General features: G+C 40.7%; 1 long non-coding RNA gene across 1 annotated transcript in view; it reads left to right on the top strand.

Moving 5' to 3' along the window:
• Window positions 1-1,987: 1,987 nt before the first annotated feature.
• The window catches only part of LOC121497603, a 109,349-nt gene continuing 84,279 nt past the window's right edge, over window positions 1,988-27,057 (top strand). The window contains exon 1 of the long non-coding RNA XR_005989519.1: window positions 1,988-2,660. This is a non-coding gene — a long non-coding RNA (uncharacterized LOC121497603). The remainder of the gene's footprint in view (window positions 2,661-27,057) is intronic.

Genomic DNA, 27,057 nt, shown 5'->3' with positions numbered 1-27,057 from the left:
GGAGGCAGAAGGAGTCTGGTTGAGCAGCCCTGTTACAGGGCTCAATGCGGGGCTCAATCTTACGGCCCTGAGATCATGACGTGGGCTGAAACCAAAAGTCAGACACTCAACCAACTGAGCCTCCCAGGCACCCCACCTGGGGTCCACTTTTAAAGCAAGCCACTGCCAGCTCTACTTTTCTTCTGTCACTTGCTGCCCAGCTCCATCTGGAGCTCGCCCCTTCCTCTTGGCCTCTCATCCTTCCCTCTGGGTGAAGTGGAGCTTCATTAGTGGCTGGGTATGAGGATAGCCCAGGTATAGATCTGGAAGGAAATTGGCTATAGGTTGGTGGTCAGGACGGACAGAGCCAGTCAGGGGAGTGACATGAGAGAGGCTCTGCTTGGGGTGACTTCCAACCCCCAAATGGCAAAAATGAGCATTCACGTAGATCGATCCATTGATCTAAGCTCAGAATCACTCTTGGAGGAAGACAGTTTCTGCCCCCCGAGGTCTGATTTAGTTGTCTCTGACCTTCTGAAAGGAATGACCAAAGATACAAATACATACACACGTACACACATGTATATACACACACTCACACACACACACACATACACACACAGAGCAGGCTGACTTTTTTTCTCCTCTGACTCTGGAGCTGAAGCTGAAGTCCAAGCTCTCCCACAGGACACAGGAAAGCCTGCTGCTAGGGCTCCACAGTGTACAGCAGTGCCCCCCCCCCTTCTTCGTGGCTTCACTTTCTGCGCTTCCAGTTACTGACCATCAGCTGAAGTCCAGAAGTGAATGATCCTCCTTTTGACGCGTCATCAGAAAGTCAGTAGTTGCCTGCCAGGAAGTCACAGTGCCTGTGTCATTCCCCTCCCCTCATCTCATCACAGAGGTATTTTATCATCTTGTGTCATTACAAGAAGGATATGTACAGTGCAATAAGATATTTGGGGAGAAGGAGCAACCACATTCATGCAACTTTATCACAGTATATTGTGATAATTGTTCTATTTTATTATTAGTTGTTAGTCTCTTATTAAACCTCATTTATAAATGAAACTTTATCACATGTTTAGGAAAAAACTCTATATAGGGTGTAATACGGTCATAGTTTCAGGCCTCCACCAGGGTCTTGAAATGTATCCCCCATGGGTGAGGGCACTACTGTGCTCAAGAGGTCAGCAGTTCCATTCCTCCTGATGCTTCCAAGCCTCTCCTGTTTGGGTCTCTCAGTTTGCAGAGGGTGTGTGAGTCCATTTGCCTGGAAGGTCCGAGGAAGTCGAGCTGCAGCACCACTCTATTGGCATTGCTGCACCTCAGGCAAGTCACTGCCCTTCTCCTGGTCCCAGGCTTCTTACCAGCCACTGTTGACTTCCCTGCCTATCTTTAAGGTTCTCTGCCTTGACCCCTGGCTTCCTTTCTGGTTACTGATTTGATTTTCACAGCCTGGCTCCTCTCAGCTCTTCTGGCTTCTTCAGGGCTGGAGAGAGCGGCCCCTGTGAGGTCTGAGGGGCAGGGGGCACACCTGACAGCACCTCACCACAGGAAGGGCCTTCCGGGCCTGTGCAGTGACCCAGGAACCTGAGGGCCCCTGGGGGCGGGGGGGTGAGTCGAGCAGGGCCGAGTGGAGGGGGGCAGAGAGCATTCAAGTTAGTTGCATCTGATTCCGAATCCTGCAAAGATAAAATTCAGATGATTTCAAATTGTCACATACAAGCGTTGTTAGATTCTGAACTTTTGCAATAAGAGTAGTGTGTGCATGTGTGTGTGTGTTGTGTGTACATGTTTTTAATCTACTCACTCAAAAAGTTATTCACTCCTTCTAAAAGTAGAGGCCAAGCCGGTGATAAATTGCTGACTCTTCGACATGAATATTGTTCAATTATTCACAGATGTGTTTGGCCTGACAAAAGCCTTTGCTTCAGCACATTTCTCCTGTTAACCAAAAGCATTCATGTTAATGTAGAATCAGCTATCATTAGCACAGACTTTCAGCAGCTTTCAGCTACTCCAGTGTCTTCTTTCTTCACTCTATCATTTTCTCTTATGATTTAATTAGTGTGAGGCTGGAATCCTGGATCTGAATTTATCCAGAAAGTTGCACGGACTCAATGTTGACACCTGCTGATTCCCCAAGCTGGGCTGTCTGCTCCATTCTTCACCCACTAAACTAAATTGTGAGATATTGGCTTTGCAGTTCTCCCACACTGGCCTTTGGGGAGACCAGCTGGCCATGCCAGAATTTTGGGTTCAAGACAGAGGCTTCTTTCTGTAGGCGTGGACTCACTCCTTCCACTTTGGATTAGATGGACCCGAAGGGCTCTGCTTCATGAAGGGTGTGCCTTTCACCACCCTTATCCTATTGCCTGGACTGTCCGCATGGTCTCCTCATGTCCCAGGATGGTCAGGTGCCTCAGAGACCACCAAGGGCAATGGTTTTCAAGCCTTTCGTTTTCAGCAGTGCAGCCCTTTCAAAGGAAATTTTGTGCAGAATGTTAAATGTCTGAGACAGAAGAGAAAAGCTGTCCTGGAGGAAATAAGGTGATGCCATGTGCTCCCTCTTCTCCCCAGACCCAGAAGCCTCTCTCAGGAACTCCAGGGCTCTGCAAGTCACAGTCCTGAAATCTATGACCAAGCAAAGCCCAGCTGAGGGAGGCTGAGACTTGCCCAAGGTAAGACACTGGTCACTGGCAGAGCTGAACCAGGATACAGTTGCTTTGAGAGCTCTGTCGGTATTCTCTCTTAGTTCCTTCTTCCAAGACTCTTCCTAAATACCATGTCCTTCATTAGGGAGATCCTTCAACACTTAAAATAGGTTTTGTTCATTTTTTACTCAACAAGTGTTGAGCTCCTCCTATGTATGAGGCACTGTTTTATGTTCTAAGGAAGCAACAGGAGAGAAAATATGTGAAGATATTTGCTCTCAGGAAGCTTATATTCTACTGGGGAGAGAGGAAAAAATGAACAAATGAATAATTAGATAAATGAGGAAAAATAAAGCCAGGAAAGGAATGCCAAGGATCAAGTGGAGATTACAATTAGAAACAGGTATTCTTTTACTGGAAGATGCGATTTCAATGCTGACTTGAAGGAGGTGCAAGAGTAAGAACAGATGAGTATCTGCCTGAAAAATGGCCCAAAGAGAGGAGACAGTTCACACAATGGTGCAGAGGTAAAAAGGTACCTAGAGAGTCGAAGGAAGTGTGAGGGGGCCAGTGTGTCTAAAATAAGAGATTCAGGGGATCCTTGGGTGGCTCAGCAGTTTGGCGCCTGCCTTTGGCCCAGGTGCAATCTTGGAGTTACGGGATCGAGTCCCACGTCAGGCTCCCGGCATGGAGCCTGCTTCTCCCTCCTCCTGTGTCTCTGCCTCTCTCTCTCTCTCTCTCTCTATGTCTATCATAAATAAATAAATAAATAAATAAATAAATAAATAAATAAATCTCTAAAAAAATAAAATAAAATAAGAGATTCAAGGGGAGGCCAGTAATAGAAAGCCAGAGAGGTAATAGGGCCAAATTATTTATGACCTCACAGGTCATCGTAAGGTTTGTGCTAACACTTGGATGAATGGCAGACCACTATCATGGTTTGAGCCAAGGGACTTAGGTTTTGACGGGATTATACCTGCTGCAGTGTTGCATGAAGATATAGGGGTGCTACAGGTGGAAGTAGGGAAACTTCACTATGGCAGTAATCTAGGGGAGGCATGATGATAGTTTAGCTTGTGTGGTGGTGACTGTTAACAATCCGAATATTTTTGAGGGTAGAGCAACAAATTTTCTGAAAGATTAGTTGTGAGGTGTGATGGCAAGAGAATGGTCGAGGGTGATTATGCAGTTTTTAGCTCGAGCAAATGAAAAGATGATCAAGATGGGAAAGGCTGTGAAAAAAAGTGGTTGAGGGGATATTAGAAGCTCAGTTTTGAAGAAGTCCCCTTTAGTACCTGTCAGACATCTAAGAGATGAAGTGATGTGAAGATTTGTCCACTTGTGATGTTTGTAACCCCCCAGCCCCCAAAACAATGCTACAAGTTTCAAAAGCAATTTGATCATATTCTGTGCAGGGTAACAATTCATTGTGCATGTATATGACTATTGTTAGGACAGTATAAGCATCCTGGTGTTGGTTGGGAACCTTATTCATCCTGGTATCCTCTGCTGCTTCAGCACAATGCTGGGCACATGGCCTGTGCTTCATAAATACTTATTGCCGTGAATTCAACCAACATTGTGGAAGAGCTACAGAATTTAAGAGCAGCATGACATAGTCTAACATCTTCCAAATTGTTTTCTGCTGAGCACTAATCTCTTAGGATGTTCAATTAAAAAACCAAGTCTGTAGTCATATAAGTTTAGGAGACTCTATATTCTACACCCTTGTCTTTGAGCATCAAAAAACAGAGTTGCATATTAAAAGGGATTAAAAATCCTTCAAAAAATCCTTTGAAATATATCTAACACTGTCCACGTCAGTGTCTCCCAATCATATCTGGCTATTGATCTCTCTCCTCATGTAGCCCTTGCAGTGTCTTCTGGAACTGGTTGAATAGAACATGTCTTGGGATATGTTGGGAGACAAAAAGAATGCTGGAATTAGGACTCTGAAGACCTAGGCTTTGAGCTCTTACAGTGTGATCTTAGACAAACATTATTACCTGTCTGGGCTCTGCTTCTTCATCAGATAGACTCAGACTAGTTAATTCTATGGCTGAAATGTGTAACATGCAAATTTTATTCATTTCTTTTATTTATATTTCTCCTAGGTGCAGGGCTGGGTTTTAGCAAATTAGTAAAGACCCCCATGGTTTATATTTAGCATCTAACTTATCTCTTCTTTCTGCTTTCCCCAGTCTCCTCTCAGTTTCTCTAGGAGAACTCATGCTACCTGTTAGCCATCCAGCCTCCTAACATTAACATATGTCTTTCTCCTTAATCTCCAACCCTTACTTGCTCTCTGGGTACTGCATTAGGTTCCAGAGCTTTCCTGCCTTCTCCTTGCCTCCTCTAATCTAAATATTGTGGGGAGATCTGGCTAGTAGGAGCTACCTAATGTTTGCTGAGTGAACAGGTATCAATCGTTCAGACATTGCTCCTCCCAGGAAACCCCATTTTCTGTAGCTCTTCTGGAGATTAGTGCCTGAATTTAAAGAAGAATGTCTCTGATGGTAAGAACTTTAGGACTGGGGGGTAACTTGGGTGCACATGGGTCCTGTGACCCTCCATAACACACTAGAAAGAATATTACTTTTTTGGTTTCTGTATAGGAGTCTTGTTGGTATGTTAAGAAACTTGGCACATGATGTCTGAGGAGAGCAAGAATGGAAAAAAGATGTTCAGAACTCCCCTGAGTATAGCTTACCTAAACATGCTGGATTTAAAAAGTGTCTTTCAAATGCATGAATGAGCTGGTAGGAAAGTAAGGGAATTCTTTAGAGACCAAATTCAGAAAGTCTGAATTAATCTAGGCTCTGGAGCAGGCATGTGTTCTTTTAGATTACACATATAGGAAATAAGAAAAAGGGACTGGGATCTAAACAAAGTGGGAATACCCATACATAAAGCTGGGGTATCTCAGTGGGTGACCTAAAAAATCACACACCCCACAAAAGGAGACGATAAGAATGTATGCCCTTAGGCTCTGGATATTACAGAATTAAAGAACATATATCCCCAGAGAACTCTTATCCACAAACTCTCCATCATGTAGACTTGGTGTCTGGATTTATATTACAGGTGACCTAAAAAACTGTATTCTGAAAATTTAGTTTTAAATAGTCCCAGGTTAGCAGTGCCCCTAGGCATTTGGAAGAAACAAATATAAACACTCTCTGGAGAAAAACTCTAAATGCAGGGCTGGAGAATTCTCTCAGATAAAGGTCTTAGGAACATGAACTCACAATGAGAAATCAATAAACACATGGGTTCACAAACCACCATTAGCAAGAGTCAGCAGAAACAACCAACTACAAAATTAGAGCTGCAAAGACTGCAGATATTGGAATTGGCAGATAGAGAATTTAAAGCCAGGATGTTTAATACATCCTTGGAATTAAATAAAAGTTTGTTGAAAAACAGATCATGAAGTTATAAAAATATATCAGAAAGATTTTAAAAAGGAGCCAAATAGATATTCTACAAATGAAAAACACTTATAAATGAAGTTAAAACTTAGTGGATAGTCACAGGGTTAATGAACAGAAAAATAGGTCTGGGAGAGAGTTTGAGAATATCAATGGCACAGTGACAACATCCAGCATTTCTATTATTGGAATTAAAAAAAAAAGAGGCAAAAGAAAGAATAAGGGAGAGGCTACACTGGGGTATATAATGACTGAGAACTTTGCAAATTTGACAAGAGACACTATGGCTTAAATTCATTAAGTCCATGAAACACAGTGAAACTTCAGGACACCAAGAAAAAGAGATCTTAACAACAACCAGGAACAAAGGACAAACTATTGCAGAGAAAAGAAAATGAGGCTAACAGATAACTTCTCTTGCTAACAATCAAAGAGGAAACTAGGAGAATGAGCTCTTCACATTTTGGAAATAACATGACTGTCACATAGAACCTATATCTAACAAAACTTCTTTTAAGAATGAGGAGAACAAAAAAAATATTTTCAGACAACCAAAAAGTAGGAGTGTTTACTGACAACTTTCACTTAGGGAATTTCTGAGAGTTCCTAGGAAGAAGAAAATCTTGAAGTCCTTAAAATCTCAAAAGGAGGGCCTAAAATATTACAAGAATGGTGACCAAAGGAAATAATAAGTGGATAGATCGAAATGAACATTGTGTAAAGTAATATTAATCATGCCTAATTTGTGGAATAAAAAAAATTTAAAAATCCTGGACCATTACATATAAGTCAGGATGGAAGTGATTGGATTTAAAGCATTCCAAGATCTTTGTTTTTTAGGAGGATTAGTAAAGATGATTTATGTAATAGATACTATAGTTGTACTGCACGGTCATCCGTGACCTCAAACTCATGCTGACAGTATCCCCCCCCGATGCACCATGCTCCTTCTCTCTCTGGGCTGCAAGGATTTCTCCAAACCTATGGGTGACCACCAGGTTCATGTGCAAAAGCAGGATGGAGGTTTGGGTGAGTTATTGTCCCTGGGGGCAATTCTCAACTAATGAAGAATGGAAGGTTATAGATAACTGCCCACATTTCCCATCTTTCAGATGGTTAATTGTAGAATTCATTTCTCATGCTCCTCAGAAAACTTGGTAGAATCAATACCCCATTGGCCATGTCACTGTCCTTGATAAAGACCCTTATCAGGGCTTACTCTCTTCCCTATCTCCTCATTCTCTTACTTCTGCTTCTTTAGGTTGCCTGCTAAATATCCAAGTCCTTGTCTTATATTCTGTTAATCAAGGAGCTCAAACTAAGACAATTAAGTTATCACTTTAATTTAATATCTAATTTAATTTAATTTAATTTGTTAAAGTTAATTTAACAACTATTAAAAGTATAAAAATAGCGTGAATAACTTTTAAAACCAGCATAAGAAAAGATGGAATGGAAGGGAAACTCGGTTAATCTAAAAGAAGGAAGAAATAGGTTTTTTTTTTAAGTTTATAATAAGATGGTAGAGATGAACCCAAATGTATGAGCAATCGCAATCAATGTAAATGGGCTAAATGCTCCAATTAAAAGATAAAGATTACTAAACTCGATTGAAAAGCATAGCATAGGGGGAAAAAAAGAGATAGGCATACCAAGAAATAGACTTTTAACTATAGGGAACAAACTGATGGTTACCTGAAGGGAAGTAGGTGGAGGATGCATGAGGTAGGTGATGGAGATTAAAGAGTGCACTTGTGATGACCACTGTGCATTACATGTAAGTGTTGAATCAGTATATTGTACACCTGAAACTAATATCGCTCTGTATGTTAGCTAACTAGAATTGAAATAAAATCTTTTAAAAAACCCCAAAAAACAAAACAAAAATAAAAGCATAGCAAAACAAAGCAAAGTCCAGATATATGCCAGTTATAAGATCAAAACCCAGAGATACAGAAAGGTTGAATAGGCTAGGAAAAAATCTTACACCAGGCAAATGCTAAAGGAAAGCTAGAATAGTATTTTTAGAGGTTAAAGAACCTCACTGTCTTAGGGTGCCTGGGTTAAGCACCTGACACTTGATTTTGGCTCGGATCATGATCTCAGGGTCTTGGGACTGAGCGCCACGTCCTGCCCCATGTCCAGCCCCAAGTCAAGCTCTGTGCCTTACTTGAGATTCTCCCTCTTTCTCTCTCTGCCCCTCCTCCAGCTCTCTTTCTCTCTCTCTCAAATAAATAAATAAATCTTTTAAAAAATGCAAATCCTCTCAGTATCCATTGATAAAAGCTTCAATTTGCTAAAAATATGTAACAATACTAAGTCTGAGTGTATCTAATAGTATAACTTCAAAATATATAAAACAAAAATTGATCCAACTATAAGGACAAATTGACAAATTTACCACCTGAGTGGGAGATTTTAACATCCTGCTCTCAGAGACTGATAGGTCAAGCAGATCAAAATCAATAATAGCAGAGGTCTGTATAACACATTTAACAAGCGTGATTTAAGGGATGTATGTAGAACACTGCACCAATAATTGGAGAATATACATTATTTTCAAACACACATAGAACAATTTTACAAAAAATTGATTGAGTACTAGGTTGAATGCATTTAAGAGTCTATCTAACAGATATTCTTAGGCAATGATGCAATTGTATTAAATAAAAATAAGAAAATATAACAGAAATTAATGAAATTCTATAATGAATATATAGTGGAAAAACAATAATGAAAATAATATAAATCAAAGCTTGTGGGACACAGCTAAATTGGTACCCACAGATGAAATTATGGCCTCAAATGCTTTTATTATAAAGAAAGAGAAGCTGAAAAAATAAATGAGCAGCTAAGCATCCAACTTTAAAAGGTAGAAAATAATAATAGAAAAAGTCCAAAGAAAGAAGTAAGGAAATAATAAAGGAAAGGTCAGGAATTAAAGAAATGAGAAACAAAAGTCCAATAGAAAGGAGCAACAAGGGTACACATTTCTTCTTTGAATGTCCAAATAAAATTGACACACCTCTGCAAGACTGACCAAGCATGACAGTGAGAAGAAACAAATAAACATTAGGAATGAAAAGGAGCTCAACTATGCTTTGAGGCAGCAGAGATTAAAAAGTAATAAGAGGATATCATAAAAAAATTCATGCTAATAATTTAAAAACTCATACAAATTGCATAAATTCTTAGGAAAATTAAAAAATCACTAAAACCACCTTAAGAAGAAATGATTCTGTAGAAGGGTATTGACTCAACATTTAGAAATGTCTTCAAAGAAGGCACCAGTCACAGACAGCTCAATCAATAAGGTGAGTTCTACAAAGCTTTCAGGGAGCAAATAACTCTAAACTTACATAATGTCTCAGAGAGCTGAAAAGAGACAAGCATATCCTCATTATGAAATCCTGACAAAACTAGTAGAAGAAAGGAAAGTTATGGGGCAATTTAACTCATGGCTTTTTCTGTAAACATCCTAAACAAAATACTAGAAAAGTGAATCCAAGACCAATGATAACTTTATGACCAAGTTTATATTGTTCCAGGAAGACAAGGTTAGTTTGACATTTTTAAAAAAGTAGATTTAGTTTACCACAATGGCAAATTGAAACATCTAATAAAAAACAGTCAATTATTTATGGTAAATGTCTTAGCGAACTCAGAACAGAGGAATATTCCTTAGCCAGATACCTATGTCAACCTGAAGTTTATGGCCAACATTATATTTAGTGGCCAAAACATTAAAAGCACTCCCTTTAAGGTTAAGAACAAGAAAGGATCCTTGCCACAACTACATCAATAATACACTGCAAGTCCTAGCCAATGCAATAAATTAAGAAAAAAATCCATTAGGACTAGAAGGAAAGAGATAGTATTATTTGCAAATAATACAATAAAAAACTCAAAATAATCTGTAAAAAAGGATTCAAAATAATAAAAGAATTTAGTAGGTTGTCATGTTTTAATACAAATATCAGTTGTATCTGTATACTTTGGAAAGAATCAGAAAATGCAATTAAAAATGCTCATCATGGTAGGAAAACAAAATATAATGTATCTAGGGACTATAAGAACAGAGATTTACATAGTAGTTATCATGGACTATGCACTATTCTAAACATTCTTTTTATATTAACCTATGTAATCCGATCACAATGCCATGATGTAAGTGCTATAAATTAGTCTCATTTTATAGCTGTGGAAACTGATAACCAAAGAGATTACGTAAGTTGTCCGTATTGTATGGTTAGTAAATTGCAGAGTAGCAATTCAAATGCAGCATCTGTTTTCAGAGTATGTGCTCTTAACTACTATTCTACAATTTTCTTTTGGAAAAAATAGCAAAACTTCTTTGAAAGACATAAAAAAATTAAATAGAAAGGCATACCATGCTTATGGATAAGATAACTTAATATTATAAAGATCCCGATTCTCCCAAAATTGATCTATATATTCATTGGAATTCCAATCAAAATCCTAACAGGATTTTCATGGAACTTGACCAGTTAACTATAAAAATTATATAGATGAACAAAGGGTCAATAAGAGTCAGTGCATTCCCAAAAAGTAAAAACAAGGGAGAAGAATGACATTGCACTATCAGATAACAACATAAAATGCTAGTACTATAAAAATAAAGAATGTGCTTTTGGCACAGGGATAGACACAATAAAAATCTTATAAACTGACCCGTGCATGTACGGAAACTGAGAGGTGACAGAGTGAGTCAGTGGGGAAAAGATGAGCTCTTCAATATGTGGTAGTCTATCCAGATGGAAAACAATGAGAATGGATTCCCACTTCACACTATACACAAAAATTAATTCCCGATGGATTAAGGTCTTACATGTGAAAGGCAAAACTTTAAGACTTTTAGAAGAAAATGTGAAAGAATATTTTTATGACCTAAGGGTGGTGTTTATTTAAAACAACACAAAAAACCCTAATGATGAATAAAAAGATTGCAAAAACAGGGTAGACTGAAATTAATAATTTCTAGTTATTAGAAAACAACAGAGACCGGACAGACAAGCAACAAACTGAGAGAAGAGATTTGCAGTATACATAACTGGCACTGGTTCAGGGTCCAGAATATAATAAACAACTTCTCTAAATAAATAAGGAAACGACTAACAGCTCCAAGGAAAGTGGAACAAAAGATATGAGCAGAAATTTCAGCATAGAGTGTGAATGGCCAATAAGCATATAAAAAGGTGCTCAGGGGATCCCTGGGTGGCGCAACGGTTTAGCGCCTGCCTTTGCCCAGGGCGTGATCTTGGAGACCCGGGATCGAATCCCACGTCGGGCTCCCGGTGCATGGAGCCTGCTTCTCCCTCTGCCTGTGTCTCTGCCTCTCTCTCTCTCTGTGTGTGTGACTGTAATAAATAAATTAAAAATTTTTTTAAAAAGTGTTCAAACTCTTTAGGAATCAAGGAATTCACATTAAAATCATGTTGTGATATAGTTTCTTACTGCCTAAATAAACAATAATCAGAAAGTCTGAAAAATACCAAATGGAATTAGTAAGAGTGTAGAGCCAAGGAAACTTTCTTCCACTGCTGGTGGGAGTATTAATGGCTACGGTTGATTTGGGAAACAACTTTAAAGTTGAAAGTAGGGTATCCAACATTTCCACTCATACATACATAGTCTAGAGAAATTCTTGCAAATGTGCATCAGGACAAAGGTACAAGGATGTTAACGGCAGCATTGTTCTTAATGTTACAAAACTGGAAACAACCCAAGTGTGCATTGACAGCAAGATGAATAAATACATTTTTGATGTGCTCATAAAAGGAGTACTATACAGTGATGGGAATGAGTGAATTATGGCTCAGTGTTCCCTATGCAGGAATCTCAGAATGATAATATTGAGCCTAAGAAACATTTGCAGAAGAATAAATAGGGTATAATTCTACTTATATGGAGTGAAATCAGGAAAAACTAAACATTATTTTGTTCAGGAATTAAAGATATATCTAGTAACACTATAAAGCAAGGCAAGGTAATGGTGAATATAATTCAAAGTAGTAGTCTCCCTAGGGAGTAGGTAAGAGACTATGAATTCAAGAGGGGTATACATGGGGATCCCCATGATACCAATTACATTCTATTTCTTAATTTAGATAATAGCTACAAGTTGCTGCATTTTGTTATTATATGTATTTTTAAAGATTTTATTTATTTATTCATGAGAGAGACAGAGAGAGGCAGAGACATAGGCCGAGGGAGAAGCAGGCTAGGGAGCCGGATGCGGGATTCCATCCCTAGACCCAGGATCACTCCCTGAGCCAAAGGCAGCCGCTCAATTGCTGAGCCACCCAGGGGTCCCTATCATATTATTTTTATACTTTAAACTTGATATATACTTTGTAAGTGATACATTTTCCAATTTAAAAAAGAGGAATAATGTTTACTGAGAAACTTCCTCTTTCGAATTGTGAAGTGTTACTATTCACCTTCCCCAGGCTCCTGGAGACATTACAAAAAGGAAAATAGAAAAAAAAATGACCACATTTACTAAAACAAGGAACTTCCCAACCCCTCACAACAAAGTATGAAGTATCAGTATCAAAAAATGGACACTGAACTGAGCAGAGGAAGTACGCTGAAAGCGGACACTTGCCACCTTGGGCTATGAGCAGGATGCAGACTTCCCTGAAGACCAGTGTCTCCATCCTGAAACATAATGATCCTTTGGTTGGAACAGTGAGCCCCAGGGGAGTGACTCGGCCCCAGGAGATGTAGGATGTTCCTGGAGAGCATACTGCATGACTTTGCAGAAAGAGAAGACAAGGGGAGTGGAAGGAGGAGTTGATGCTGGTCATTTCCATGACGGGCTTATTGATGACCTGGCTGTCTATTCCAGCCTACTGCTTGAAACCCAGTGGGCTGAAAGGGAGAGGAGATGGTCCACAGGTCCCAGATTCCTGTTAGTGGGACCATGCTTCCATTCTGCAGCTACTGGGAGTGTTGGGTGCTATGACCCACAGCTGCCCTTCTCCAGAGAACTTCTCACAACATAAGAGGAGCTGCCTCATCCAGAGATGCTTGGGAGGTTACACCGGAACCCAGGGTGGAGCTCCCAGCTCCCAACCAACCGACTAATGTGAGGGAACCTTGTGCTGGGCCATTCTGTGTACCAGTCCTGCCCCAGCATCAGGCTGATGGTGGGATTCCAGCCGAAACTCCATCCTCTGCTCTATCCAACCTCCTCCACTCCTTTACAGGTCCTTTGCTTGAGAATTGCCTTTCTTGTCTCTGCTTTGAGAGCACCTAATGTGTATAAATTCTGCTGATTTTTTTTTAAAAAGCTCTTTTCCCCACTTCCTTTTACCTTACTCTTCAGAAGGTAATTAACTTCACTTACATATACTTTATTATTTTATTTAAAAAGCAAATACAAAATCTTTGTATAGGAATAATAAAGACTGGGTAGCTGGGTAGGGTGGACAGGAATAAAAAAGCTACAGGTAGATGAAAAACATATCAAGAGGAATGAGCAAAAAACTACAAAAAACTTCAGATGACTATTAGGTCCAAGTGCATGAAATTGTTTTTTTTTTTTTTATTTTTATTTATTTATGATAGTCACAGAGAGAGGGAGAGAGAGAGAGAGGCAGAGACACAACACAGGCAGAGGGAGAAGCAGGCTCCATGCACCGGGAGCCCGACGTGGGATTCGATCCTGGGTCTCCAGGATCAGGCCCTAGGCCAAAGGCAGGCGCCAAACTGCTGCACCACCTAGGGATCCCTGAAATTGTTGATTTTGACCATTATCGACTCACAAAAACACAAATTCATGTGGTCCCATCTGAATAGGTTTCCAAATTCTTACAGAAGTTACAGGCAATATAATCTCTCCAAAGTCGCGCTCAAAAGGAAGTAGATGGTTTGAAGAAAAAAAACAAAAAACAAGACAACAGAAAGAAATGGCATGTAAGTTAGCGGAGCTCCTGAAGAAAAATGGAAGATAAAACAGAAACATTATGGAGATGAAAGCCACATTAAAAGCAATAAAAATAAGATGAAACTAACTGAAAACAATGACATAGTGGCTTCAAGAAATCATAGTAAACAAAATGGGAAGTGGAGTGATATAATCATGATTATAGAGAAGGTAATAGATACTGCTGTCTTTGACAGGGTTCCCTATAAATAGGCTCTGAGGAGGAGTGATGCATGCAGAAGGTTTACTGGCATATTCTCAAGCAACACCTCTTCGGGAGACAGGCAGGATTGAAGCTGACCTGCGATGTGGGTGCAGCTGAGGTCTGAGCAGATTCCACGTGGAGCTCTGGAGTAGGGTGGCCCTTCAAAGGTGAAAGAAAAGAGCTAAGCCTTTGCTTCCCCTCATTAGTGCAGCCCATCATCAGCCCTGGGCTGGTCTCTGGATGAGTCCGTTTCCTATGGCTGAGGGCTAGTCCCAGTGAGCAATGCAGCAACTGATATATCTAGCAGCTGGGGGGTAGGCACCTTGGCCTGAACAAGGAAGCTGGTGGAGCCCTACAGCTGAAACCTTGACATTTTTGTAGAGTCCCTTCCTGTTCTCAGCACCGCTGGGCTGGCAGCTTTCTGTGTCACCCAGGAAATGGGCTGTGTAGGCGGTCTCCTGAACTCAGAGAAGTCTTTCTTTTTTTTTTTTTTAAGATTTTATTTATTTATTCATGATAGACATAGAGAGAGAGAGAGAGAGAGAGGCAGAGACACAGGCAGAGGGAGAAGCAGACTCCAGGCCAGGAGCCCCACACGGGACTCGATCCCAGGACTCCAGGACCACGCCCTGGGCTGAAGCCAGGCGCCAAATCGCGGAGCCACCCAGGGATCCCCAGAGAAGTCTTTCTTAATTAGGGACATTTATGTAACACAATAATCTGTCCTTTACTTTTGAGGGAGTGAAGCATGCCCCAAATCCCTGGGCCCTAAAAGCTTTACTGAATCTCAGAAGGGTGTATGTGTCTGCAGAAGACCTCCAGCGTGCTTGCCTCGGCCTACTCATCCACATCATCAGTAGAATGGGTGTCTAATCGGTGTGTTATCTGTTGTGTGATCTGATCCTTGTTACCGGTCTGCTTAGTAGGAGGGAGGGTGATGGGAGGTCCCAAGAGGGACACACATTATCTTGTAAGGCACCAGTCTCATTTAAGGTTCCTGCGTGATTTTCAAGCAAGGGGGTTTCATTTTGTTCTGGCAGAGTGGGCTACTTCTGCATGCCTAGCAAGTTCTGGGGAATCTGGGAGTTCAAAATTCTCAAAAGTAAATATTCAGATACCCCAAATCTCAAGTTTCAGGGTTCTCTGCCTTCCCTGTTAGGGCTTTCTTTTGCTGAGCTCATGAGCATGGTTCTCCCTGCTGTTTGCCCAGCTGCTGCAGTCAATTACAGTGTTCTTAAATGCTACCAAGGAAACCCTCTGGTTTTCATTTTTTTTTCTTTTTTTGTGAATGGGAGGTGACGCTGGCTGAGCTATCACTGTTCTTTAACACATCAGTGGCACTCAGCTACCCATTCCATTGTCCTGATAGTCACATCATACCGTCAAGCTTTTCCATCTACCAGGATCATTCCCTCAGGTAACTCATTAAAACATATCCCTGACATGTTGCTCTGTGTATCTTATCTTTGAAAGCTAAAGGAAGCCTGTTAATTTTATCATGTTGGTTTTGGCCCATTATACGAAACTGACAAGATCTTGAATCTTGATTTCTCACTCGCCGCATTATCCTCCCAGTTTTATATTATATTTATTCAATTTATTGATAAAAATATTCAATAGGACTGGGTCAATGTTGATAAAACTGTTGAGCAGGACAAGGGTAGAGACAGGCTGTTGAGGCATGCCATTAGGAGCCATGCCTCATTAGTCTCACTAATTCAACAAATATTTATTGAATACCTAATATCTGCTGGGCAACCTGTCTTACATTGGGGACGTAAATGATGAACAAGAAATGTCTCCTGACCATAAGCTCCTTATGCTTCTCCATCTAGGTTTACATAAATCAATTTATTTACTGTTGTATGCTATGGCATTCAGCTAGGTTATATTTATACCAAAATGTACTATAATCTAGCCTTCTGGTTCTTGGAAATTTTAATTTAATGGATCAGTAAAAGTCCTAATACAAATAATAAGGGGTGATACAAACAGAGTTCTTTTAATTTTGTAAAAGAAAGATATTTAAAAAGTGCTAATAACTGTTATTTCAGAACATATCGGTCAGTTCCTGCCCTCATGGAGTTTACAGTCTATTGAGAGCCAGACTTTGAACAGAGAAACAAAGGAATAAAATACAAAGTGCAAGTTATGAAACTTGTTAAGAAGGAAACAAATAAGGCACAGGAGTGCGAATAATGGAAGCAACCAGAAAAGGCCAGAAAAGAAATGACAGGTTCTTCAAGAAGCGATAGCAAGGAGCTGGCCATCTGGAAAGTCCAGGAGGGCACAGCATGTGTGAAACTCCTGCTGGGCAACTTGGTGGATTTGAAGAAGTGAAAGGAGGCTAGGTGAGCTGGGGCAGTAGGAGCAAGGAGGAGCATCCAAAGGTAAAAGTGGAAGAGTGTGGGGGAGACAAGCAGGATTAACTCTGAGTGACCATCAGGGCACTCTGCATGCTGCCTGCAACCACCTGGTGGGTGACTTTGTTCCCCTCAGTAGGAAGGCTGTGCTGACCCCCAGGTGCCATCAGCACTCAGCTGCTGGCTTTCTCAGCAGTAGCATTCGACTCCCCTGAGCATCTAGCATCCAACCTCCTTCAAAGATACTTTCACAAGAGCCTTAAAAAAAGGGGGTGGAGTTCACAGGGGGTGGCGTCTCTCTCTTAGACTCGGCACAGCTGCAGAAACTCTGGCTTGCACTCTATGGTTTGCCTGAGCCCTTCCCTCCACCAAGAGGTTGGCTAAGTCAGAGCATGTGGGGCTTGCTAAGCCACAATAAAGAGTTTGGATTTTATTCAAGATACAAAGGAAATCGTTGAAAGGTTTTGAGCAAGGAAGTAAAGCAATCTGATTTACATTTAAAAAACCTCACTCTGCTTGCTGTGCAGGGAATGGATTATATGAAGACTTGGGTTGGAGCAGGGGAACCAGTTGGCACCTGTTGAATTAACCTGGATGAAAGAAAGTGGCTTGAGCAAGAGTTCACATGGGGAATTGAAAGAAGTAAACAGATTTCAAATACATTTAGGAAGTAAAATGATAAGACTTACTAATTGATTAGATGTCAGTGTAATGGGCCAGAAGAACTCAAACATGGTGCCCAGATATGTTGCTTTAGCCACTGGGTAAATGGGGTTCCATTTACAACAATGGCAGAGAAGGAAAAATATATGATTTTAGGGGAGAAAAGAATGGCTCTCCTTCATAAATGTGAGGTTTGAGATATTTGTGAGGCATTCAAATGATATGTCAACTGGACTATTGGGTGTATTGATCTGGAGTCTATAACAGGGGTTTGGGCTAGAGCTACACATTTTTGTCATATTTATCGTATAGATGTGATTGAAGAGAATATGGAGAGATAAAAGTGGGCAACAGTATGGAATCCTAGAGAATGTCAATATAGGATGTCAGAAGAGAGGCAGGGTGGGGGGCAGGGAGAGGAAGGAGGGGGGAAAGAGAAGGGAAGAGATTGGAGGAGAAAGGAGAGAGGGCCAGGGTGGTGAAAGGGGGAAGGAGAGGGACACAGGAGAGGACAGAAGAGAAGAGAGAAGACTAAATGAAGGCTTTTTAAGGAACAGCAGATTCTAGGGAAATTTTGTAAGCCAATGGGAATGATGTAGAGGGAGGGGCGTTTGCTGGTGAAGGAGAGAACTAGGGCCAGAGTGAAGCTGATGGTCCACGTAAATGGGTCAAGTCTTTTCCTGAAGTTTTTAGGAAAATAGACAATGTGTCCCTCTATTCTTTGAATCTTTAAATATACAAGTAGAGGCCGTATCCTCCCAATTAGACGTTTCTTTCAGTGTTCTGTGATGAAACAGCCTGGATCTAACCCCCAGAGCTCCCTGGGAGTGTCTGGGGATGCTTTTCTCATGTCACGCTATCTTCTGACGGATGTCTTCGGAACCATAATTGCTCCATCTTTCTGATGAAGACAGAGGCAAAGCAGACACTGAGTGGCAATGCCCCGTCCTGCGTCTTTGGCTGACGTTGCACTGTGTACCTCGAGCAGGGTGCTTCCTTGTCCTATTCATACAAATGTATCTGAGAGAACACTGGTGTTGTCCTTTCCATTATCACCTCAGCTCGTTATTAGCTGTGACCTCTAGATAGTGTTCTTATCAGTACATGCCACTGTGGCGTTTCTCCCTGGCAATGTGCCCATCCTTAGTGATTATTCTGGCGGATTCCTCAACATTCATTATATCCTAGGTGATGATTCTACTATAATTTTATGAAACAATTCTCACTAGTGATTGGTGTAGGGAGGACCCAATTTCACCCAGCCGGAGGGTAAAGCTAGCACAAAGGGGATGGCGGGACTGGGGAAGTCCGGGAAAAGTCTCTCTCAGACCATGCCTGTAGCCAACCCACTTAGTGAGCTTTTCTAATATGTTTCTTCCCTTTAAGTTAATTTGAGTTGCTGCTTCCTCTGGGTTTCCAAGTCATCCTTTTTCTAACACCTTCCTTTGGCCCCTTACCCCGACATTCTTTTGAAATCTGTATTCATCAAAGAGCTCCCTGTGCAGATGTGTTGACTTCTGTAGATGTCTCCATGTCTTTTTTTTTTAATAAATTAATTTTTATTGGTGTTCAATTTACCAACATACAGAATAACACCGAGTGCTCATCCCGTCAAGTGTCCCCCTCAGTGCCCGTCACCCATTCACCCCCACCCGCTGCCCTCCTCCCCTTCCACCACCCCTAGTTCATTTCCCAGAGTTAGGAGTCTTCATGTTCTGTCTCCCTTCCTGATATTTTAAATGGTATTAACTATAATTGTATCCCAAGAATTTCTTGTTGTATGGCCTTCCAACATCTTTCAGTGTTCCAGTGTTATAAAATTTCAGGCATCCAGTATTTTAGGTAACCTGTCCTGTTATTCCCATAGACTATTGAAATGTGTGCTACAATCATCGTTTTGGCATCTAGGTTTCTTTTCCTCAGAGTTGCCCATTGCACCAGCTGCCATATAAAATCTCTTGGCCTGTGACGTGTCCTGATTTTTGGTTTGGAAATACAGTCACCGTTCTTTTAGAGTCTGTCCATGGCACTAGACCGATTTGAATGTTTTGAGACCTACATTTCAAAAGTGACATGTCTGACTATATCTAATGCTTCTTTCATTCACAATAATAACCTCCAACATGACACGGTCCCTTTCTCCCAAGGTTCCCGTCACTTCTACTTTACCAATTTGTTCTTCCTTGTTGGTCAGAATTAAGTCCAGAGTAGCAGCTCCATTCTTACATCCTTTTCTTTCTAAGAGACGAAGCTGTCAGCGTGGAGCGTCAGGTAGCTCAATTGGGATGAACCCAAGGGACGTATTTGTGGTAATTCACATGCCTGGAAGAAAAGAGTTTGATGTGAGCTTCAGATCAGCAGAGAAATTGGATTTATTTTGGACACTGTATCAGGAGGAAAAGGACCAAGCCACTGGGAGAAATTGAGGTGATTGAATAGACTGGACCAAGGCTAAAGGCTGTGTTCATTCTCTTCAAGAAATGAAACGCTGGCTCTGGGAGATAGTGTGTCTGCATTAGGAAGACACTGTATAGTGTGTGCAGATCTGAGAAAAAAATGCAGATCACTCGGGGTTTGGACAGGCAGATGTCAGAGTAAGATGGAGATGTGGTAGGAGTGCAGGTTGCTGGCCACTCACTAGATGTTTTCATAGCAAGCCAGGTAGATCTTTTCTCACAGAGGAGATAGTTGTATAGGGCCAGCAGGTGCAGAGGCAGGAGTGTTGGGGGCACAGCACCACTTTCTGTACAAGTGGCGAGAAGCAGGAGAGTGACGTGGATTCTAGGATTAGTCAGCTCTGGGTTAGAAAATGCCATAGGTGGATAAATTACTATACACTTTTGCATGTTAATACCCTCTTCTGCAAGGTGTGGATAATAACACCTGCTCTGTGGGTTGATGAGAGTTGAATTTTAAGGCATGGAAAGCACTTCATACAGAACTGGCACAGAGTAAGACTCAATAAATGAGAGGGGCAGACTCCACTCAGGGTCAGAAAATTGCTGATAAGGTCCACAGGAAGTGGGAAAATGAAACGAGGGGGAACAGGGGAGAGAAAAAATAGGCAGGAGTGAGAAGAAGGGCTTCAAAGAGAGTAGAGGACGATAATGTCATCCAGAAATAGGCCTAGGAGACTGTTGCACCACCAGACAGGCAGTGAAGAGCGCCATAGCGCAGAACCACACCTGTGTTAGACCTGAGGTGCAAATATAAAGACAACAGTGCCAGTCCTCAATGAGCTGTTCTCTGGCTAGCTGTGGGTATCTAATTGCAAAGAGAAAATATAGAACCACGGGAAATGGAAGAAATGAACATGAGTTTATTATGTATATAAGTATGACTGGCTTAAGTCAGCAGAACCTGCCATTGGAGGGAAAAGATGTCTGAGAGGTCCTGAGTCTGTACCCTGCTGGCAATGCATGTGGACCTTGGGGCGCCTTACGCACATGGATGGCTGTCTAAGCAGCTATGCAGACCAGGGTTCCTGTAACTGTGAAGGCCTCTCATGTGTATAGTGAACTTATAGAACCGCTATTTTCTTGGTTATTCTTAGGGTTTCCTTCCTCATACATCCCAGAGTGTGAGCTGTGCCTTGGTTGCAGGTTATTCTAGTGTGTAAAAATAGTCTTGTAAAGTTGGAGCTTATATGGAAGCATCGTTATGCGTTGCTATATATGTTATATTGTAAAATATGTCAGAGTATAGAGGCTAGCACACACATTCACACACACACACATACACACAACCTAAAGAAGAAGAAAAAAGCATCTCATGAGGTCTCCCTCCCCAAAACATTCCGTGCTTTCCCCCAGGGCAAATACTATCCTGACTTTCGTAATAACATTACCTTGGTTTCCTTTATAGTCTTTCTGTCTATTCAGATATCCCTAAATATTGTATTGTTAGGTTTTGTGTGTCTTTGAACTTTATATAAATGGGGTTATAAGTATTTCTTTGTGATTTTTCTCTTTTGCTTCTCAATGGGCTTGTGAGCTATAGTCAGTTCATTTTATTGCTGCCTACTATTCCATTACATGAGTACTCCACCATTCACTCACTGACTGTACTGTTGACAGACATTTGTGTGTCTTACATTTTTTTTTTTTACCACCATGAGCAGTGCTAGTGTGAACACTCTTTCATGGCTCCTGGTGTAGAAGTACAAGGTTTATCTAGGGCTTGTACTTAGAAGGGGTCTTTCTGGGACATAGGATATGTGCCTATTCAACTTTACTGGGTAATACCAAACTGCACAATGGCTGTACCAATTTATGGTGCCATCAACAAGGTATGAGAATTTCCACTGCTCCACATCCTCTGCACCATCACTTTGTATTGTATATATAAAGTTTTATATGTGATTTATACATAATATATATGTATGTGATGTACATATACACATATGTATAAAAATGATGTGTAGATTTATTATCCATTTGTAACTATGTAGTAATGCACAGAGCTACATTCTCTAAACACTGTACAATGTAGAAAATTTAAGGAATTTGCAATAGTAATATTGCCCATATTCAATTTCTGCTCTCTCGTTTGATTTTAGAATATACCTGTGACACACACACACACACACACACACACACACACACACACACAAACAAGCCAGCTTTTCTGTTTGGGAGCTTAAATTTTCAATAGGTCATGGGAGATTTCTGAGAGAGGAGACCCCCAAAATTTGGCTGAGGACTGCTTTTACCCCTTTTTGATCTATGATCAATGCATCCCCAAAGCACTGAGTTAGTGCTGTTAGCTGAAACAGGTTTTCTCAGCCAGGAGGGCTCATCTTTCCTGGTAAGAAGTTCTGGAAGTGTGGGACTCAGTAGTTGCCCTTGCTGAGGCTTTCAGGGACTCTTTAGGTTCTAAATGACTGGCATTGAATGACTTAATAAAGGATCCAAGGACACAAGAACCATACAAACTGATTGGGATTCCAGGGGCCTCCTGGAACATTTGCCACTTCGTGTTCTATAATTGAATTACATGGTGAGGTAGAGTGTGCATAAGTATAGAAGTGTTTTTATCTGGTTGATGGTTGATCAGAGAATTGCAAGCATAAAGAGAATGAATATATTTTTTTACAGCAAATCAGAGTGGACTGAATAACACAGTAGTCTCTGCATATCTATATTTTTTTAGATTTCTTAAAAAATGTTTTCTTTGTTTTAATAACAGACTTTAAGATAAATAAAGTATAGTAGGAAGTTATGACATATACAAAGTATAAAGTACTGCTTTATTGGAAAATGTTAATCATTTACTTATAAAATTGGTAAATGGGAATAGCTATAAAATCTATGTTTACATGAATACATGCTTGCCAATGGTAATGGTTGCATTTATTTATTTATTTTTAAAAGATTTTATTTATTTATTTGAGAGAGAGAGAGAGAGAGAGAGAATGAGTAGGGCAGGAAGGACAGAGGGAGAGGGAGAAGCAGACTCCCCCCTGAGCAAGGAGCTGGGGGCCAGCTGATCCCAAGACCCTGGGGTTATGACCTGAGGTGAAGGCAGATGTTTAACTGACTGAGCCACCCAGGTGCCCCTATTTTATTTATTTTTAAATATAGACTTTATTTTTTAGCAATGGTCTAAGATTCACAGCAAAACTAAGCTGAAAGTACAGAGTTCCCATACATCCCTTGGCCCCCTCCCAGCAGCCTACCTCATTATCAATAACCCTACCAGAGAGGTCCATTTGTTACAATCCATGAACCTACACTGACATATTATTACTGCCCATAGTCCATAGTTTATAGTAGGGTTCACTCCTGGTGTTGTACATTCTATGGGTTTTGATACAAGTTTAATGACATGTATCCACCATTATATCATACGGAGTAGTTTCACTGCATTAAAGATCCTCTGTGCTCTATTCATCCTCCTCTCCTTCTCCCAATGCCTGACTTTATTTACTTTTTTAAAAAAGAGCTCCAAGGCTTAGAAGGTGGAGTGTAGGAAGTTGTTATATCAAAGTGAAATACTAACAGTATATAACACAATTTGCATATTTCAAAATAAAAAGCCCGTGAACATTCCATTAAGAAATTTAAAAGGCAAGACTGGGAGAAAATTTTCATAAAATACATATCTGGCAAAGAACTTGTATCCAGAATAAAAAATGAAAAAAAAAAACAACCCAATAGATCAAGAGTAAAAAGACAAGCAAGACTCCAAGAAATGAATAGACTCAAGCAGAAACTTGATAAAGGAAGATATGGAAAATAAGCAGAGAAAAAATATGCCCCACAACCAAAAACCAAAACCATCAAATGTATCTAGTAGCCTCTTTATACATAGGAGAAAAGATAAAAGAGATATTTGACAACACCGAATGCTCATAAGGATGTGGACTGACTTGAATTATCATACTTTGCCAGTGTAGTGTTCCAACTGGTTTTGGTAAAATGGGAGTTTCTTATAGGGTTAGAGTCTCACCTTACCTATGACCCGGAAATTCCATTTCTAGATATTTATCCAAAAAAATGAGAACACATGTCTGTAAAAAGACTTATACATGAATAATAGCTTTATTCATAGTAGCCCCAAACTGAAGGCAACCCATAAGTCCCCCATCTACATGTGAATGGATAAAGAAAAAGTGACACATTCACATAATGGAATACTGCTCAGCATTGAAAAAGAAATGCTCATGGGTCTATATTAATAACAAGGGTGGGTCTCAAAAATATACTGAGTGAAAGAAGGCAGACACAAACAAGTACATATTGTGTGATTCCATCTAAATGCAGTTCAAGAACAGAAAAAAAAAAACCCAACACTAATTTACCATAATAGAAATCAGGCATGTGGAGATGGGGATCCACTAGAGGAGGGCATGAGAGAAATTGAGTATAGACAGAAATCTTCTATACTTAATTTGGGTGATGTTTCCACAGACCTGTGTATGTTTGTCAAAACTATCAATTAAACTGTTAAGATCTGTGCATTTTATTGTATGCAAATTTCACCTCCATAAAAACGACCCAAAATACCAATTAAGAATCACACATAAATTATTGTAAGCACTTAAACTATCACCATATGATGCTGTGAGTCTCTTTGTCTCTTTTCATTGGTGATTGCCTGAAGATTGTGTGGGGAGAGGGAGAGGACACTCCCGATAGCACACTCTGAGCCTTGCCCTGTGTTGAACTGGTCACTGCCCACCTATGCACCCACAACATGTTTTCTCTGATAGCCTCACAAAATGACACATGTGGAGATCTAAGTTAAAAAAAAAAAAAAAAAAACACGAGAAAAGACCCCAGAGCAAAACCACATTCCTAATCAATGACACATTCACCAGAAGTTTAAATATTTGCCACAGATGGCAGAAATTATTCTGAGGTCTAAACAAAGATGATTTAACCTGGCATCACAAATTTACTTGGTGGAGGTCTTCTGTGTGCTAAAATTTATTATGTTGCACATTTTAATGCTCTTGCTATTTTGCATTATGCATTTAATGTATTAATATATATGTATATATATTTATAACAAGAATCAAATGTTTGCAAAGCCTCTGAAGTCCATGTGAGGTTGGAAACCACTGGTCTAGCTATACTAACTCCAGGTTGGGGGCCGGATGCTGCCTTCTGTTTATGCTAAATAGCTTCATTAGTGTCTGGACTGAAGTGTTAACAGTTTAAGGGTAATGAGTAAGCAGGCAGTCTGGGAGACTAAATGACTCCTGTTAAAAAATTGATAATGGCTCTTCCTGGGCAGGCACAAAGGACAGATAAATAAAGAGAATCTGTAAGCTGTCCACTGAATCTAAATCAGACAAGGTGATTTCAACCCATTCTTGGCCATGTGAACGTTTTCTGGACCTCAGGGTCCTCATGAGCTCTGTCTAACTTAAAAGTCACTTGGAGTTCTTGTTAAAATCCAGATTATGACACAGTAGGTATAGGGTGGGGTCTGTGATCCGCCTTTCCATAAGCTCCAGGTGATGCTGATGCTGCTAGTCTGAGGACCATACTTGGTGTAGCCAGGGGCTAGGGAACTCAGTTGGCCCTGGGAGTAAAGACTGGGGGACAGCACCCAAATTACTATTTTCCAAGTGGGGTTCTCAGTGATAATTTGATTTAGATTAGGTGAGGAGAAGGTGGAATTGAAAAGGAGATACAGATCCTTCAGGGTTACACTGTCTAATATCATGGACATTAGTTTCATGTGGCTGTTTATATTTAAATGAAATGAGATTAAAAAAATCAAATTCCTAAGTCAAAATAGCCACATTTTAAGTGCTCAATAGCAATATATGGTGAAGGATGGCTAAATGTGTTGTATTTCACAGCACAGAATCAGAATATTTCCTTCACCAAAGAAAGTTATATTGTACAGCACTGCTCTGGGGTAGTTGAAGAGAACCTGACACAGGAGCAGGCTAGGACCTGGGAGCAAGGACAGTCTTCCAAAATGGGAAATCTCTCACCCACAGATTTATCAACTAAGCTGGGTGAAGCTGGAAAGCTGGATACTGCATCTATTGGTAATTGGTTAGTGCCATTCTAAATCTTTGGACCTGGAACAGAATATTGTTCTGCTCAGCTTGTTTGCAGGTTAGATCACTGACCTTATGCAGTAGCCCCAGGCTATTCCATGTACTTAGCACATGCGTTTTGCATTATAGCAAGCCTGGTGGACCTACAGACCACTCAGAGCTGTGAGGAACCCTATTTCAGTGTTTTCTAAACCATATTCTGGGGAGACTGTGGCATCCCAGCTCTGGGCTCCTTCTGCTGCTTCAAACAGATCAGCTTCACTTTTCTCTGTTTTTTTTTTTTTTTTTTTTTTTAAATATTGCTTTCCTGGAAAACATCCCTTTGGGGGAAAAAATGGTCCTACTTTTAAACAAAGTCTCAAAACCAATGATTCTAGTTAAGCCATCATACTTTATTAATAATGAAACTGAGGTCCAGGGAGGTGGAGGGTCTGACCTTTCCAAGATCATATGGCCAATTAGCAACAGAGCTAGATGAGAAGTCATGTCTCCTGACCTGGGCAGTGTTACTTCCACTGGCTCACTCTTAATTATCTTTGCACATTATGTGTCTGGCTGCCCCAGCTGGACTGCTGGCTCCTGGAAGAGAAGATGAGGCCTGAAGCCTTTCTAGTAGCCCTCCTGGTTCATTGTCTGGCTTGCAGCTGGGCAAGTAGTACTATTTAGTTGACGGTAGGTTATGGCAGCTTCCTGAGAGTGGAGGTACTGAGGGGAATTGAGAGGCAGGACACCTGCATGCCTCAAGACATCCAAGTTTATAATTTAGAAGTGATACTCTCTACACAGCCAGATTTTCCAGGTGACTGTGACTTGTCAACTCCAAGGGCCAGAAAAGGGTCATCAGAAGATATGGTGGTTCTTTATTCTCCTGGACCTGAGCCTCTGTCCCAGAACTGGCCTCCAAGTCAGGCCTGAGCTCCCTGGGCTGGAACATGGCTAATTTCTAGTCTTCATCCAGAGCTCAGTGCTTTTTCATTGTTGGCCTCATTAACTATACAATGATGATTGCTGGCTCCCCAGCCGGCTGTCTTCTTCCTTTTTTGTTTTTATAGTAGATCTTTCTTCAGCTTCTATCTGTCCCTCCGGTAACACTTCATCTCTATATTCACACATGTTAACCATATGCCAAGGAACAGAAGTTTCTGAGCTTCTCCTAAACGGCACTGATGGGGGATTGGATCCAGTTAGGCCACTGGATGCTGAATAGGGATTGTTAGAGAATGATGTGAGGAACAAAGCTCTGACGATGGAGTGTTCCTTTTAAATTGTATTCTGCCCCAGAGACCT

Source organism: Vulpes lagopus, chromosome 8 (genome assembly GCF_018345385.1).
Source record: "Vulpes lagopus strain Blue_001 chromosome 8, ASM1834538v1, whole genome shotgun sequence".
In the NCBI taxonomy this organism is placed as follows: Eukaryota; Metazoa; Chordata; class Mammalia; order Carnivora; family Canidae; genus Vulpes; species Vulpes lagopus.
This window is presented reverse-complemented; position numbering and strand designations above follow the sequence as displayed.